This window comes from Primulina eburnea, chromosome 17 (assembly GCF_022965805.1).
Source record: "Primulina eburnea isolate SZY01 chromosome 17, ASM2296580v1, whole genome shotgun sequence".
NCBI lineage: Eukaryota > Viridiplantae > Streptophyta > Magnoliopsida > Lamiales > Gesneriaceae > Primulina > Primulina eburnea.
The window spans coordinates 17,802,882-17,820,950 of NC_133117.1; the positions used below are offsets into that span (position 1 = coordinate 17,802,882).

Genomic DNA, 18,069 nt, shown 5'->3' on the forward strand with positions numbered 1-18,069 from the left:
ACTCTTGGCCTTCTCAGTTTATTCAATCGCGCGCGAGTGGTTATAAACTTCCGCCCGGGTGCGAGGTGCTCGGGTTTCTTGCTTTTAACATTGGCGCTCGGCGGTCAAACACTTCCGCCCGGGCGCTAAATTCTCAGCCCAAAATCAGTGTAGTTCATATACTTTGTCCAGTTTGGTCTCGGAATGTCCCGGCTATACTTAAATCAGTTCAAACTCAATAATCTCATATTAATCTAATTAAAATCTCGGGCATTACATTTCTCCCCCCATAAGATACGATTTCGTCCTCGAAACACAGGCATTTTATTCGTATTAACAAGGAGTATATATACAGATTGTATAAACAATTTACATCATCTAAATAACTCTGGAAACTCTTGTCTCATATCTGATTCAGTTTCCCAGGTTGCTTCTTCTACACCATGACGAGTCCATTGCACTTTCACAAGTGGAATCATTTTCGTTCTGAGCTGTTTTTCTTTACGATCAATAATCTGAATCGGTTTTTCAATATAGCTCAACGTCTGATCCAGTTCGGCCTCGTCTGGTTGAATAGCATGTGAAGCATCAGGAAGGTACTTCCTTAATAACGATACATGAAAGACATCATGTATTCCAGATAATGAAGGCGGTAAAGCGAGTCGATAGACACGATCTCCTATCTTCTCGAGGATCTCATAAGGCCCAATGTATCGTGGAGACAGTTTCCCTTTCTTGCCAAATCTGACAACTCCTCTGAAAGGTGAAATCTTCAAAAATACTTGGTCTCCTGTCTCAAATACCAACGGTCTACGTCGAACATTGGCATATTTGGCATGTCTGTCTTGCGCTGCCTTCATTTTCTTTTGAATTAGCTTCACTTTTTCTGTCATATCTCTGATCATATCTGGTCCCATTTCAGGCACTTCAGAGATATCATCCCAATAGAGAGGGGATCGACACTTCTTTCCGTACAACGCTTCAAATGGTGCCATCTCAATACTCGTCTGATAGCTGTTGTTGTACGAAAACTCACAAAGCGGCAATGCATCTTGCCAATTAATGCTGAAATCTAGCACTACTGCTCTCAGCATATCCTCCAATGTCTGGATAGTCCGCTCTGACTGTCCGTCGGTCTATGGATGATATGCAGTATTCAGATGTAACTTCGTACCGAGAGCCTGCATTAAACTCTGCCAGAAGTGCGAAGTAAATCGAGGATCACGATCTGATACGATAGACTTCGGCACTCCATGTAATCTGACCACTTCTTTGACATAGATCTCTGCCATCTGATCAAATCTGTACGTCATCTTGTACGGGATAAAACATGCGGATTTGGTCAATCTGTCAATCACGACCCAAATCGTATCACAACCTCGGGAGGAACGTGGCAACTGTGTCACAAAATCCATGGAAATATGATCCCATTTCCATTCAGGAATGGACAAACTCTGTAATAAACCTCCTGGTTTCTTTCTTTCTGCCTTCACCTGCTGGCAATTCAGACATTTGGAAACAAATTCGGCAATGTCAGTCTTCATTTGTTTCCACCAAAACTGTCTTTTCAAATCGTTATACATCTTTCTGCCACCAGGATGAATACTAAATCGACTGTTGTGCGCTTCTGAGAATATCTGTCGTCTCAAATCTGAAATATTCGGCACAACCAGACGATTATTCACATACAGGACGTTATTACGTACCTGATATTCTGATCGATGTCCTATTCTAACCATCGATACTGATTTTTGTACATTCTGATCAATTTTCTGAGCTGCTTTGATTCTCATAATCAGCTCTGGTTCTACTTGCACCGTATAAAGTCTCAACGGTCTATAATCTGTTTCAAATTCTAATCCAGACAAACAGCAGTCTTCTATCAAATGTGAAACACCAATCGTCGATAAGGATAAAGAACATACCTTTCGACTTAGTGCATCAGCTGCTGCATTAGACTTTCCCAGATAGTATTTGATTTCACAATCAAAATCTTTAAGCAAATCAAGCCATCTTTGTTGCCTCATATTCAATTCAGATTGTGAAAACAGATATTTCAAACTCTTATGATCAGAATATATCTCAAACTTCTCCACGTAAAGATAATGTCGCCATATCTTTAATGCAAAGACAATGGCTGCCAATTCTAGATCATGAATTAGATAACGGGTCTCATGTGGTTTAAGCTGTCTTGAGGCATAAGCGATAACATGCCCTCGTTGCATCAGCACACATCTCAACCCTCTGTGAGAAGCGTCGCAATAAACCACAAAATTACCAGTACCAGATGGGATAGTCAACACCGGTGCACTGGTCAACCTCTTCTTCAACTCCAGAAAACTGGTCTCACATTCTTCAGACCAAACAAATGGAGCATTCTTATGAGTCAACTGAGTTATTGGTTTAGCTATACTGGAGAAATCTTTAATGAAACGACGGTAATATCCCGCTAAACCCATGAAACTGCGAATTTCGGGTACTGACGTTGGTCTTGGCCAAGAAATTACGGCTTCCACTTTAGTGGGATCAACAGATATACCATCTCCAGATATAATATGACCCAGAAATACTACCTGTCTTAGCCAAAACTCACATTTCGACAGTTTAGCATATAATTTCTCAGCTCTTAAAATTCGCAATACAGATCTTAAATGCTCAGCATGATCACTCCTATTCTTTGAATAAATCAAAATATCATCGATGAAAATAATCACAAAATCATCGAGATATTTCTGGAAGATACGGTTCATCAATCCCATGAATACAGCTGGAGAATTCGTCAGACCAAACGGCATGACAATAAATTCATAGTGTCCATACCTGGTTCTAAATGCCGTCTTTGAGATATCAGAATCTCTAACTCTCAGCTAGTGATATCCCGATCTTAAATCAATCTTGGAATATACTGAAGAACCCTGCAACTGATCGAATAAATCGTAAATACGAGGCAAATGATATTTATTCTTTATCGTTGCCTTGTTCAGTTGCCTATAGTCGATGCAGAGTCTCATCGAGCCGTCTTTCTTTCTCACAAACAATACTGGAGCACCCCAAGGAGAAACACTCGGTCTGATGTACCCCTTGGCCAGTAAGTCTTCCAGCTGGTCTTTCAATTCAACTGGTGCCATTCTCTACGGAGCTCTAAAAATCGGTACTGTACCTGGCATCAGTTCAATGCTGAAGTCTATTTCTCTAACTGGAGGTAATCCCTGGATCTCCTCTGGGAAGACGTCAGCAAACTCACGCACCACTGGCAGATCTGCCAATGCTGAACTCGACTTCAGTAAATCTACTGAATATACAAGGAATCCTTCTGCTCCTTTCTGTAACGATCGAGTCATAGATAATACGGATATTAAAGGAATTCTCGATCTAGAACCCTTACCGTAAAATTTCCACTCTTCAGCCATATCTGGTCTGAATCTCACTATCTTGTGGAAACAATCAACTGTTGCTCTGTACTTGGTCAGCATATCAATACCGATAACACAGTCAAAGTCAGACAACCCAAGTACGATACAATCTAACTCAATCTCATGCCCGTCATACTGTAGTACACAATGCTTAACAGAATTTACAGATATCAAACCTATCCCCAAAGGCGAAGATACAAACACTACAGTAGCTAAAGACTCTACAGGCAATGCATGACTCAGTGCAAATCGTTCAGAAATAAATGTATGTAAAGCACCGGTGTCAATTAATACGTAAGCAGGATAACCACATGAAGAACAGTTACCTGCCACAACGTCATCTGGTGCTTCCTGGGCCTGCTCTTCTGTCAAAGCGAAGACTCTGGCCTGCTGTCCAGGAGGCTGACCAATTGTCTGGCTTCCTCCTGGCCTCTGCTGTGACTGAGCTGGCGCTGGCTGAAATGTGTGAACAGCAGCTGATCGTCTCTCAGTCTGTGCTGATGATCCTGATGACTCGGCCCCCTGAGTTCTCTGCGAACCTCTCTGTGGACACACTTTAGCAAAGTGTCCCGGCTGTTTACAGAAGTTGCAACTACCAGTCACTCCCTGGCATTGCTCGGTTGCATGTTTTCCTCCGCAAGTCTTGCAGTAAACTCCAGTGTAACTCTGGCTCTGTCTGGAACCACCAGAGCTGGAAGAACTACTGCTAGATTTCTTGAATTGCTTTCCCCTGGCTTTCAAAAATTCTTTCTTTCCTCCACTATTGCTGCCACCCTCAAATCTGGGAGGTGGTTGCTGTGGTCTTGGTGCTGGAGGCACAAATGAAGCCCCTTTCTGTCTCATCTGACCGGCTTCTGCTCCCTTGGCTATGTTCAGGGCATCAGTAAAATTATCCGGTCGCCCTGTGTTCACCAATGTGAAAATGTCGGGGTTCAGGCCATTGATGAACCGATCAGCAGTAGCTTCTTCGCTGTCAGCCACATGTGGAGCAAATTTCAGCAAGGAGGAGAACTTTGACCCGTACTCTTCTATGTTCATCTGTCCTTGCTTTAGATTGGCAAACTTCGCCCCCTTATCCTTTCGGTACGACACTGGAAAGAATCGTTGATAAAATTCAGTTCTAAATATATTCTAGGTAATAATCGTACCTCTATGCTCCATGGCTCTCTTTCTCGTAATCCACCAGTCCTTTGTTTATGCTTTTATATATGTTTTATATGATTGCATTTAATACATTGTTTATACTGGGATATTTATATCTCACCAGAATTATCCGGCTGTTGTCTTGTTTGTATGTGTGCATGAAAACAGGTGGGACAGGTACATGGTCATAGAGGTGAAGACAGATCGAGATTAGAGTGGCGATTCCGGACTTGGACTAGAGCTAGGGTTTAAACACTTGATAGTAGTTGTTGAACCTGAGTATGTATGATTGTATATTTTATCAGATTTATACTTTTATACTGATATGTATAGGAGTTTGATTCCATTACCTTCCGCATTTTAAAAAAAAATATTAGACCTTGATTATTATAATTGATTTAGTCCCAATGACGATTAAGAACATGATTAGCGTCCGGGTCCCCACAACAGGTGGTATCAGAGCGATAGATCCTTTAGATTGAGATAGAAGAGGCTAGTGAGCGGGGTAGATTGAGGTTTTCTTTCCTGCTTTTGAATGCTAGCATGTCTTACTGCTTTATTACATGTTACTTGTTTATCTTATTTGATATAGTAATATGTTTTATTGAGATTGGATCAGTACTGATTTTAGATCAGCAGTAAGATGATCAGAGGAGGATTGAAACAGAATTATTGTATCTGTTATTAATCTATTTGATTATTAGATATGCCTCTGAGACGAGTACCAGAACAGGGAAGTACATCCAATCCTCCAATGGATGTCACACCGACTCCAATGGAAACATTACTGAAACGATTTCAATCATTTCATCCGCCGACCTTAAAAGGAACAGAGAACGCTGTGGAATGCGAGAGTTGGCTTGATGATATAGAAATGTTGTTCGAATCCTTGGAGTATACAGATGAGAATAGGGTGAAATTAATTGGACACCAGTTACACGACGTTGCAAAGGACTGGTGGATTACGAGAAAGAGAGCCATGGAGCATAGAGGTACGATTATTACCTGGAATATATTTAGAACTGAATTTTATCAACGATTCTTTCCAGTGTCGTACCGAAAGGATAAGGGGGCGGAGTTTGCCAATCTAAAGCAAGGACAGATGAACATAAGAAAAGTTTAAACTTCGCTAATTTTTCTTTTTCTTCTTGTTTATTTTTAACTATTTTCTGGAAAATTGAAATATTATTGTTGTTGTGAGCCTCTTCTACATGAAAGGGCGTGCAGATTAATCCAGAGACGGTTTTCTTGTTAAAACAATTATTTCGAATGTTTTAGTTATAATTTACGTAAATGGTCGCGAGACGAGGACTTCCCGGGGAGGTCACCCATCCTAGTGCTACGTTCGCACAAGCACGTATAACCCCGGGGTTCTAATGTGGCGAGAGCAGAGCCGCGTTTTGTCTCTCGTCGCCCGGCCCACACGTACTTGGGATATAAGAATAAACAGCCCACTCTATGTTGGGTGCGATCATACCAGCACTAATGCACCGGATCCCATCAGATCTCTGAAGTTAAGCGTGCTCGGGCGAGAGCAGTACTAGGATAGGTGACTCCCTGGGAAGTCCTCGTGTTGCACCCCTTTTCGTGTTTTTCTATTTTTGATTCCTCGATCGGGACCAGATAAGACATGTGAAATTATCGTAGCTCGGGCCCGCGTCGGATTGGACAAAAATGTATGCTAATTTGATTGTAAACGTGCCAACGAACGAGACTCTTGACTCCGCCATGTGCTGGTGAGATTTTAGCCGAATTCCTTTTCTAAGACCCTCCAATTTGCGATTTTTCGCTTTTGGTAAGTTTTCGTTTTCCGAGACATCGGCATAGGACGGTCGAAATTCGATTCTGATTAAATTTTCTCTTATCTCAGGTGTAAGAATAGTTTTAACTTCGCTAATTTTTCTTTTTCTTCTTGTTTTTTTTAACTATTTTCTGAAAAATTGAACTATTATTGTTGTTGTGAGCCTCTTCTACACGAAAGGGCGTGCAGATTAATCCAGAGACGGTTTTCTTGTTAAAAACAATTATTTCGAATGTTTTAGTCATAATTTACGTAAATGGTTGCGAGACAAGGACTTCTCGGGAAGGTCACCCATCCTAGTGCTGCGTTCGCACAAGCACGTATAACCCCGGGGTTCTGATGCGGCGAGAGAAGAGTCGTGTTTTGTCTCTCGCCGCCCGGCCCACACGTACTCGTGGGATATAAGAATAAAGAGTCCACTCAATGTTGGGTGCGATCATACCAGCACTAATGCACCGGATCCCATCAGAACTCCGAAGTTAAGTGTGCTTGGGCTAGAGCAGTACTAGGATGGGTGACCCCATGGGAAGTTCTCGTGTTGCACCCATTTTTGTGTTTTTCTATTCTTGATTCCTCGATCGGGACCAGATAAGACATGTGAAATTATCGTAGCTCGGGCCCGCGTCGGATTTTGACAAAATTGTATGCTAATTTGATTGTAAACGTGCCAACGAACGAGACTCTTGACTCCGCCATGATCTGGCGAGCTTTTAGCCGAATTCCTTCTCTAAGACCCTCCAATTTGCGATTTTCCTCTTTTGGTAAGTTTCCGTTTTCCGAGACATCGGCATAGGACGGTCGAAATTCGATTCTGATTAAATTTTCTCTTATCTCAGGCGTAAGAATAATTTAAACTTCTCTAATTTTTCTTATTTTTCTTGTTTTTTTTACTATTTTCTGGAAAATTGAACTATTATTGTTGTTGTGAGCCTCTTCTACACGAAAGGGCGTGCAGATTAATCCAGAGACGGTTTTCTTGTTAAAAACAATTATTTCGAATGTTTAGGCATAATTTAGACTTTGGTATACTGTATCGAGTGTCTGAGATAGACGTCGATCTACATCTAGAGCTCTTCGATACACCGTAAGTCTAGAGTCTTATCGGTTCTGAGAAAGACTCGGCGGTTCTGCCCTAGCTAGGCTGATCTGCCCTAGACTCAGACTCTGACTCTGTTCTAAGTCAATACATTATCATATCAATCTGATAATCTGCAAATATCAATGCAATAAAGTAAAGTATGTGATTTAGGGAAACTCAAGTCAAACCTAACTCGAGTTGTGCAATCCCGAATCAACATTTATTTATACCTTTCTTGCTGTCGATCTGATACAATTAAAGTCTTGATTCAACGTCTGTCACTGTTCAATCTGGCAACGACAATACCAATATTCTGTATCAATATTCTAATCAAATCACAACGTCTCTGTTTTATCAAATTCTGACAGTACAACAGTACAATCTTGCGATACTGATAATACTATATCAGTCTATATCAATTCCAATCATTTACAATCAACCCCCGTTCAAATCTGATATCAATTCTAATCAATTTCATTCTGAAATTCATAACAATTCTATCTTCAATCTGTTTCTTAATCTGACTTCGATTCTATGCTGTCTAACATGCCAAGAACAACATATATGACGTGTATTCAATTCTGATAACATCATAATTTCAAAACATGTCAAAACGTAGTAAAACTTACGTCCCGTAGTAGCCTACGTTGATAGGAACTCGGTACCGAAGTCGGATTTAAAATCTAACGGACGGATTGATCACAAATCGAATTCTAAAATCAAATTGGAAAAAGGGATCTCGATTTCTTCTTTTTCCTCGTATTTCCTCTTAAATTTCGTATGTATATATATATATATATATATATATACCGTGCATGCTTCTAAAACGTGGCTCATATTTTGTAGCACACATCTCGCGCTCGGGCGGACATAAAGTTCCGCCCGGGCGCGGAACTCTCGGCCTTCTCAGTTTATTCAATCGCGCTCGGGCGGTTATAAACTTCCGCCCGGGCGCGAGGTGCTCGGGTTTCTTGCTTTTAACATTGGCGCTCGGGCGGTCAAACACTTCCGCCCGGGCGCCAAACTCTCGGCCCAAAATCAGTGTAGTTCATACACTTTGTCCTGTCTGGTCTCGGAATGGCCCGGCTATACTTAAATCAGTTCAAACTCAATAATCTCATATTAATCTAATTAAAATATCGGGCATTACATTTACTATATTTTACAATGAGATAGAATGATTCTCAAGCTAGCACAAGGCCTTTATTTATAGGCCAAATGAGAGAAAGGGTCAAAATTTTTATTAATGCCATGTAGTTGTAATAGTATTTTTTGTCTCCTCCAACTTCAATTCCATGTCCCTTCTTTCAATGCTTTGTTCCACGACTTTAATCACCGAATTTGACTCTGCTCAAAACGGAAAACATGTGGAGAATTGTCTGTAGATGAATTTGGCCACTTGGTTCACCTCATTTGGTTAAATATTGAAATAGTTATAAATTTTTTACTATATGTTGGTTATGGTAGAAGTAAATTTGTCCTCTTTTTGATATTTGCACAGTTTGATCATCTTAATGAACTTTTTAAGCAATCATGTCTTCTGCAAAGTTGTAGATAATTTGTCAAGGATTTCAAACATGTTTGAGTCACCTCAATTTGAATTTTCTAGCTTGAGTTATCATTTTTTTACCAACACGTAGAAAACTTGAATATAAAACATATTTAGTAAGACATTTAAATATAAACAAACAATACTAAAATAACATAATTTATAATTTTAATGAAACTTAAAATTTTAAAATACAGGTTTTAACATATAATAAATTATTAATTTTAAGTTTCATCCCACCTCACACTATCTTATTACTAATCCCTTAGTAATAAAATTTATCGAAAAATCACAACCTAGATTCTTTATTCCTTTTATATATTCAAATACAAACATATTCATTTTAAAAATAATCATATACCGATATATATATTTATATATATATATATATATATATATATATATATATATATATATATATATATATATATATTCGTTTAATATTGATAGACATGAATTTAATTGTGGTGATGAAAATAAAAATCAGCAGACCAGCAGCACTCTTTAAGAAAACAGTAGACTAACTAGAGATCAGAAGCTACTGGTCTTGCGAAACCAAAGCAGTAGAAATGATAGAAAAACAGAACCAGTAGAAGATGTTGCCTAACGTGACTACTTTAAATGTTACCGTTAAAGCTCCAAGTACTAGTATTAATTGCAGCATTAAATACTATACGGAATCATTTAATGCACTTTACCAAGTTTAGTATAAAACAGAACTGATTGTTTTATAGCTTTTATGCAGGAACCATTTTTGGTAATAAAGCTGATTCTATCAGTTATCTGAAGACATCTTCTGATTATGAACGTTGAACTCAGTCGCTTATATATTCGTGGAACAAATCCTTACACGACACAACACTTCGCATAATATCTTTCCAAGGATCAAATCTTTTACTCAACAGACAACCTCGAAATTCCTTGATCACTTAGAGTTCAACACAAAGAAAAGTAGCACACGCTTCATAGCAAAATATCTGATCTTTTGAAGATCATCTTGTGCTACTGATTCTTACATTCTTCACAATCTTTTAAAATACATAATTTATCAGAAAGAGATTGTAATCTGAAAAGAGTCTTTTCAGAACTTTGTGTACCACATTATTTGTCAGTTGAGTAACTAAGAGTTTCAGTAGGCTGAGGTGTAAGTCCTTCTGAAGTGGGTGTGTACAAGAGTTGTACTGTAATATCCAAAGTCTTTTAGTTATACCTTCTGGAAACAGAAGAAGGGAAGACGTAGAAGATTTCATCTTCGAACTTCCATAAACAACTGCTGCCTACTGTTATTATTGTTTTTCTACTACTTCATCAAATTGTTTCCGCACGTATTTTTGTAATCTAGGTGAAGGTATATGCACAAGATAAACTACTATCTCTAATAGGATTTTAGTGCCTCATCAAAGGAGAAAGAAAAACGAGTAGAGTTTATTCACCCCCCTCTAAACTCAACTTCGATCCTCAACAATTGGTATCAGAGCAGGTTATTCTTGTTCGTGAAAATCTACAACATATGGCACACTTTAGCAAGATCCCTATGTTTTCTAAGGAAGATTTTGATGATTGGAAGATTAGAATGCAAGTTCATCTTGCAGCACAAGATGATGACATGTGGTATGTCATCACAAATGGTCAATTAAAAATATTAAAGCCTAACACAGCTGTTGCAGTTACTGGAGGCGGACCACAGATGGTTGAAAAATCAAGAAGTGAATGGACCAGCGAAGATAAGAAGAAGGCTAACCTTGATAATGTTGCAAAGGATATATTGTATAAAACTCTCGACAACAACACTTTCAGCAAGATCAAAATGTGTTCTACTGCAAAAGATATTTGGGAAAAGCTCATCCAGATATGTGAAGGAAATGAGCAGACGAAAGAAAACAAATTGTCTGTAGCAATGCAGAAGTTCGAAAATCTAAAAATGAGAGCTGGTGAAACTCTAAATGAGTTCGATGAAAGATTCAGTAGCTTGGTAAATGAGCTAACAGCTCTGGGTAAAGAGCATAGCAACAGAGAAATAGCTCTCAAGGTGATGAGAGCCTTACCCAGAGAATGGGATGTTAAAACAATGGCTATGAGAGTGTCCAAAGACTTGAACAAGTTGGAACTGCACGACTTGTTTGCAGACCTGAAAGCTTACGAGTTCGAATTAGAAGTAAGAAGTGGAGAAGAGCCTTCAAGTCTACCTACCAAGGCTCTTGCTGCTACTGCTACTGCTTTTACTGCTACTGCCACCACCTCCTCTACTGCTGCTACAGTTGTACCTCAAGCATTACCTACTGTGATCATTGACAGTACAATGGAGAAGACTGCTCAACAAATCAGTAGTGATGCTATGTCCTTATTTGTAAAGAAATTCTCCAGGTTCATCAAGAAGAACCATCGAACTTATCAGGGTCCCAATTGCAACTTCAAGAAAGATTCACCATCTGGTGATATGGGATGCTTTAACTGTGGAAAATTAGGTCACTTCATTGCTGATTGTCCTAAACCAAAGAAGGATGACCAGAAGAGAAAGGATCACAAGAGGAATGACAAAAAGTCCAGAAGAGATCGAAAAGCAATGATTGCTGAAGAAAGAAAATCCAAATGGACAGACTCCAGTTCTGAGTCATCTGATTCAGAAAGTCATTCCAGTGACACTGATGCAGAAGAAGTTAAATGTCTCATGGCAGACATTGATTCAACCTCGACATCCGAAGAGGTATTTGATTTTGATTCTAACAAATTTACACGAACTGATCTGGTTAATGCATTACATGACATGGTAGAAGAGTATTCTAGACTTTCTCAATCATTCAAAGAAGTTAAGATCGAAAATCAGAACTTAAAGGATCAGAACAGTAAGTTAACTTGCTTGCAAGTAGACAGCTGTAATGATTTACAAGTTGAGAAGAGTAAATTAAAAACGGAGAATGAAAGAGCAAAAGCAGATTACCAGAAGATGCTTTCTGAAAACCAGAAGTTATCACTACCAGTAAATGCTTGGAACAAGTCTTCTATTTCACTAGAAAAGATGCAAGAGTTACAAAAATAATCTGGAGACAGGAGTGGTCTCGGTTTTTGTAATAATGAAGGCACTTCTGAAACGAATACTAAGCCAAAACTGGATATGTGCAAAGGGAAGTATATTCACTTTGTGAAATCCAGTGTGGTACAGAAACCAGAAGTACCTACTGTTTCTGTAGAAAGGAATGTAAATCAGATGAACAGAAGAATGCATTATGGTCTGGGTTATGTTAAACCTAAGGAAAAAGTTGACCAGAGTTCTAGAATCATGAGAGGATTCAACTCAGGAAGACAACCTCCTATGAAGGTTAAAAACTACCAGTACTACAACTCTAAACCTGTTCAGAAGAGATACAGGCTGGAAAACAGAAACAGAAGGGAGGAACAACATTTTAATATGCATACTGTTAGAAGTAACAGACCTTCTATTGCACACACATCTTTGGATACCAGAAGTACAAGGTCACCAAAAATTATACAAATGTGGGTACCCAAAGGACTGATAAAGCTTGGACCCAAATAGATTTGGGTACCAGATACTAAAATTTGTGTTTGCAGGAACAACAGAAGAAAGCAGAAATCAGTAACTCTACATGGTATCTAGACGGTGGATGTTCCAGACACATGACTAGACAGAAAAACCTACTTTCCGAAATACTAAGTTGCACTGGACCAAAGATAACCTTTGGAGAGAACTCAAAAGGTAAAACCATGGGTAAAGGTAAGATTATCCATGGTAACATAACTATTAATGATGTGTTATTAGTTGACAATCTTTGTTACAATCTAATCAGCATTAGTCAACTATGTGATAATGGTTATTCTGTAGCTTTTCAGAAGCATTCATGTATAGTCAGAGATTCTGCTGAAACTATTGTGTTAACTGGAAAGAGAGAAGGCAACACTTACAGAGTCTCTTGGAACTCAAATCAAGTCAATACTCCTACATGCTTAGTTGCCTCTCTTAGCAATAAACACTGGCTATGGCACAAGAAACTGAATCATCTGAATTTCAAGTCAATCAATTATCTCAAAAAGCAGAATATAGTTGATGGATTACCTGATATTAATTTTGTTAAAAATCATGTTTGTTCTGCTTGTCAGCTTGGGAAACAGATAAGATCTAGCTTCAAGAACAAAGATAGCAAATCAACTTCAAGATGTCTGGAATTACTGCATATGGATCTATTTGGTCCAATCCCGATTTGTTATGAGATGTGGTTTGGTATATACGGATGTTGTATAGCCAATGTTGCGAAATTAATTTTCTCAAAGCTATTTTGAGAGATCGAATCGAGAATATAAGATTGAGATTTCAGAATAGATTCATTGAGATAAGTTTTGATTTAAAACTCTGTATACATTTTTTTCTGATATATCTGAATTGATTGTTTGTGAGTTCGGGGACGAACTCAGATCTAAGAGGGGGAGAAATTTAAGGCCCGAGAATTGAGTTTGATACTTTGTATTGATATATATAAAGTATGAATAAGGAAGGCAACAACAGAAGTGGAGAAATGATGTGCAAAACTAGATTATTTTGAGGAAACATCACCGCAACCGCGGTGCCAGACATCACCGCACCCGCGGTGCATGGACAGTAAGTTGGCAAGAAATTCCGTAGCATAACCGCACCCGCGGTGCTAGCAGGAGCGCACCCGCGGTGCTCGAATCCAGAAAAATAAAGATAATGCCGAAGCATGAGCGCACCCGCGGTGCATGACACGACCGCACTCGCGGTCATGCGTGTAGCATGAAAAATGATGCCACGTTTCAAAATTTTCATGCAGTATATATATGGATGATTGACACGCTAAATCATCAGAAATTCAGTGGAAAGGGGCGAGGCTTTGAGAGAATTTCCTTACGCCTTTTAAACTTGCGATTGTGAGAAATCCGTCCGTCAGAATTCAAATCCGATTTCAGTTCTGAGTTCCTCGTGACACGAGCTACACAAGGACGTAAGTGGTGTTAAGTTTTGAGGTGTTTTGAAAATATGATGTTGCTAGAATCGAATATGATTCAGATATGGTATTTCTACTGCCGTAGACATTATAGAATTGAAGTCAGATTAAAGAACAGATTGTTTCTGTAATCGTTATGATTTTCGAAAGATATTGACTGAGATTTTAATATCAGAGTTGTGTATTACTGATTTTGAATATACCGATATTGAGATTATGAGTTCTGGTATTATATTCGTGATGTTCAGATTGACGGGGTTATTCAGATTGTATTGTTATGCCGTCGAAACATCAGCTGATTTAGATTGATCAGATTCAGATATGATTTCGATTATATTGTGTTGTCGATGATATGATTTGAATTGTGTCTTGTTCAGATATTGATCAGATTATGTACTGAGTTGAGTATTGATCAGAACAGATTGTGTATTGAATTATTCACTGACACAGTGTATTCGATATTTTCCTTTCAGATTGGATATGGACAGATTGGGATACAGGTCATCGTCTTCGTCAGACAGGGAAGACAAAGGTATAATTCATGTGATATCTGAGAAGATATAACTCAAATCAGATCTCATTTGAGTTTCCCAATAAAATCACATACTTGATTATTGTTTATCTTCTGATATAATTATGATTTGTTTATAGACTTTATATTCAAATCTTTTGAAATGAACATGCTTTGTTTACAGATTGTTATACATTGCATTTGAGATAGGAAAGTTTGACAGATAGTCAGACTTCTAGATGTTCGGTGTATCTCAGCTTAGGAGCAGCTCTGACTCCTATTGCAGCCGTCGATACAGCTCAGACCGAAGTCTAGGAATAAGACGTACAGTCACCCCGAGTGGGAGGTTAGGTGACAGCCATTGACGTCTTATTCACACCGGGATCCCTAGAGTTATAGTTGAGTCGAGTCTAGACATGATTTGACTAGAACTGCATGCGTCTATGGATGTGGTTTCATAGACTATGAAACCCATTGCTATTGATTTCAGTCATAATAGCATGTTTTTATGATTTAATTTGAGTAGCATGTTTATCTGCTTCGAGTTGCATGCTTATCTTGATTAAATTTCATAGAGTATGAAATCTATTGATTTGAATTATATTCATGATAGAATATTTCATGATTTACTTTATGTATATGCATGTTTACCATGTTTTATACTGGGATTTATTCTCACCGTAGTTATCCGGCTGTTGTCTCGTTTTGTATGTGTGCATGACAACAGGTGGGACTGGATCGGGGTCAAGAGGATGAGGAGAGAAGAAGAGTTAGCGTGGTGATTTCGGACTTACTGTAGATTTGGTTTATTACTTGAACTTAGTAACCAAACCTTAGACTTAGATTGTACAGTATTGTACTTTTATACTGACATGTATTTTATACTGAGATGTATATTATTTAGATTCCATTACCTTCCGCATTTACATTTTTAAAAGAAAAATTTTTCGACCCTGTTTATCAGAACTGATAATTAAATCCCAACGTTGATTAAGAAGATGATTAGCGTCCGGGTCCCCACAACAGGTGGTATCAGAGCGATAGATCCTTTAGATTGAGATAGTCAGAACTGATAGATCCTTTAGACTGAGTCATATTGAGATAGAAGAGAATGAGCGGGGTAGATTGGATTTTCTTCCCTTGCATGTGATTGCTAGCATGAGAATTATTTCAATGTTGAATTACATTGTGTGTGCTAGCATGATTTATTGCTTTACCTATTACATGTTATGTGTTATCTGAGTTGACTACAGCATGTAATTGCCAAGACTGAATCAGAACTGAGTCTGAATCAGAGTTATATGATCAGAGGAGGGCTGAGACAAATTATATAGATTGTATATTGATTTGTTTGATATTCAGATATACCGCCTCGGAGAATTCCAGAAAGGGGTAGTACTTCTTCTGAACAGATAGATGCATCAGAAACTCGGATGGAAGTAAAGTTGGCAGAACTTCAATTATTACAGCCGCCGATTCTGAGTGGTACCGAGACATCTGAAGATTGTCAGAACTGGGTTGATGACATAGAAATACTATTTGATCTACTGGATTGTACAGATGAACAGAGAGTTAAATTGGTATTTCACCAGTTATGAGAGGCTGCCAGAAGTTGGTGGATTACAATTAAAGGAGTATTAGCACAACGTGGTACTGTGATCATTTGGGAAGTCTTCAAGACTGAATTCTATCAAAGATTTTTCTCCGTTTCCTACCGAGAGGACAAAAGAGCAGAATTTGAGAATTTGAGCCAAGGTCAATTGATTATTGAAGGATATGTGGCTAAATTCTCTACTCTACTGTGTTTTGCTCCTCATTTAGCTGGAAATGATGAAGATATAGTGAATCAGTTCATCAGAGGGTTGAATTCGGAGGTAGTTGCATTTATGAATCTGCAACGACCTTACCATTTTGCTGATATCTTGAGTAGAGCAAAGAGAGCTGAGGCGAGTCTGATTAGACAATTGACAAGGTTGTGTGTGAAGTAACCCAAGACACAACAATCCCCTCTTCGATATGATCATGGCAGTACGAGTGGGAAGCAAGATTTGCTGAAAGCTCGAAAGAAGCCATTCAAGAAGTTGGGGAGTGGTTCCTCTAGCTCCAGTGGTTCTAGCCCGAGTTATACTGGAGTGTATTGCAGAACTTGCGGAGGAAGACATCCCACGGAGCTATGCCAGGGAGTTACTGGTAGTTGCCGTATCTGCCGACAGCCGGGGCACTTTGCTAAGGTTTGTCCACAGAGAGGTTCCCGAAGATCTTAGAGGGCTGGACCATTTGGCTATGTGATCGAGGGACTGACCCAGGACTTACCAGGTGACATAGTGACAGGTACTGATCTTTTACGATTATGTTGCATATGTATTGATATATACTAATGCATTTCTTAAGGTTATCTTTGACTGAGTTGCATTGATACATGATGTACCTGTTGGGTCTGTTTATACTGTAGTATTAATATTTGTACCTTTTGGGGAAAGAAAGATTGATATCAGAGATTTCTTTAGATATTGTATACTACAGTAAGATGGGAATGAAATAGAGATAGATTATGATGTACTTGTGTTTGCTGATTTGAACGCATTATTGATATGAATATGCTGAAAAAGTACAGACATATTGTAGAATTTTTCCAGAAATGGTAAGAGTCAGATCAGAGATGACTGATCAGTGGAGATACCACGATAAGGATTCTAGATTTAGAATTCCTTTGATATCTGTATTGTATATGACTCGATTAATACAGAAAGGAGCAGATTGCATCCCTATGTATTCAGTAGACCTACTGAAATCGAGCCTAGCATTGGCAGATTTTCCAGTAATATATGAATTGGCTGATGCTTGCCTAGATAAGATTTTAGATTTGCTTTACATCAGAAAGAAAGATTTCAGAATTGATTTCAGATCAGATATTGAGTGTGTTTTAGAATTCAGCACAGAATAACATTGAATGTATAGAATGATACAGAATGAAGTGAAAGATCAGTAGAAAAGTACCAACCAGGAGTTACATATGATTTAGTGTTTCTCTTTGGCATGTGTCAGTATATTCAGAGATGTTCTGATGATTCTATGCTTGTTATATCTATGAAGATTTTGATATATTTACAGTATCTGATTGATTGAATAGAATATCTGAAGATTGTATTGAATATGCTGAGTACTGTAATGAATGTATACAGAAATTATTCAGATAAGAATCCTGCTTGAAACAGATTGTATTCAGAGTATGCGATATCTGAAGTTGGTATACCGATTGAGTTTGACACAGTTGAGATTGTGATAAGTGGCTGATAAGATATCGATCTCAGAAAGATCAGAAATGTCGGAAATGTCAGAAATGTAGTTTGTCTGATTTGACGGATTATTTTATTCGACTGTTGCTTTATATCTGCTGAGTATTGTTATTGTTCTAAATCAGTATTTGAGACATCTTATATTGTTTTGGGGAGCATATTTTATTTGCAGATGAGATATAACAGTTGATCGGAATGACATAGAGATATTTACCAGAAATCCTTGTTTTATGAGTTCATTGATGTGACACCTTGACCCGTTACAAAAAAAATACAGCGGAATTTAAAATTATCAATTGAAGGATGGAAGGATTACAATTTCATAA

At 38.4% G+C, this 18,069-nt stretch overlaps 2 non-coding genes across 2 annotated transcripts; both read left to right on the plus strand.

Moving 5' to 3' along the window:
- Positions 1–5,998: 5,998 nt before the first annotated feature.
- LOC140818859 (5S ribosomal RNA) lies at positions 5,999–6,117 on the plus strand. Its single transcript, XR_012115091.1, has one exon. It is a non-coding gene; the product is annotated as a 5S ribosomal RNA (ribosomal RNA).
- Positions 6,118–6,764: 647 nt separating this feature from the next.
- On the plus strand, positions 6,765–6,883 carry LOC140818861 (5S ribosomal RNA). The gene has a single exon (XR_012115092.1). It is a non-coding gene; the product is annotated as a 5S ribosomal RNA (ribosomal RNA).
- Positions 6,884–18,069: the final 11,186 nt, after the last annotated feature.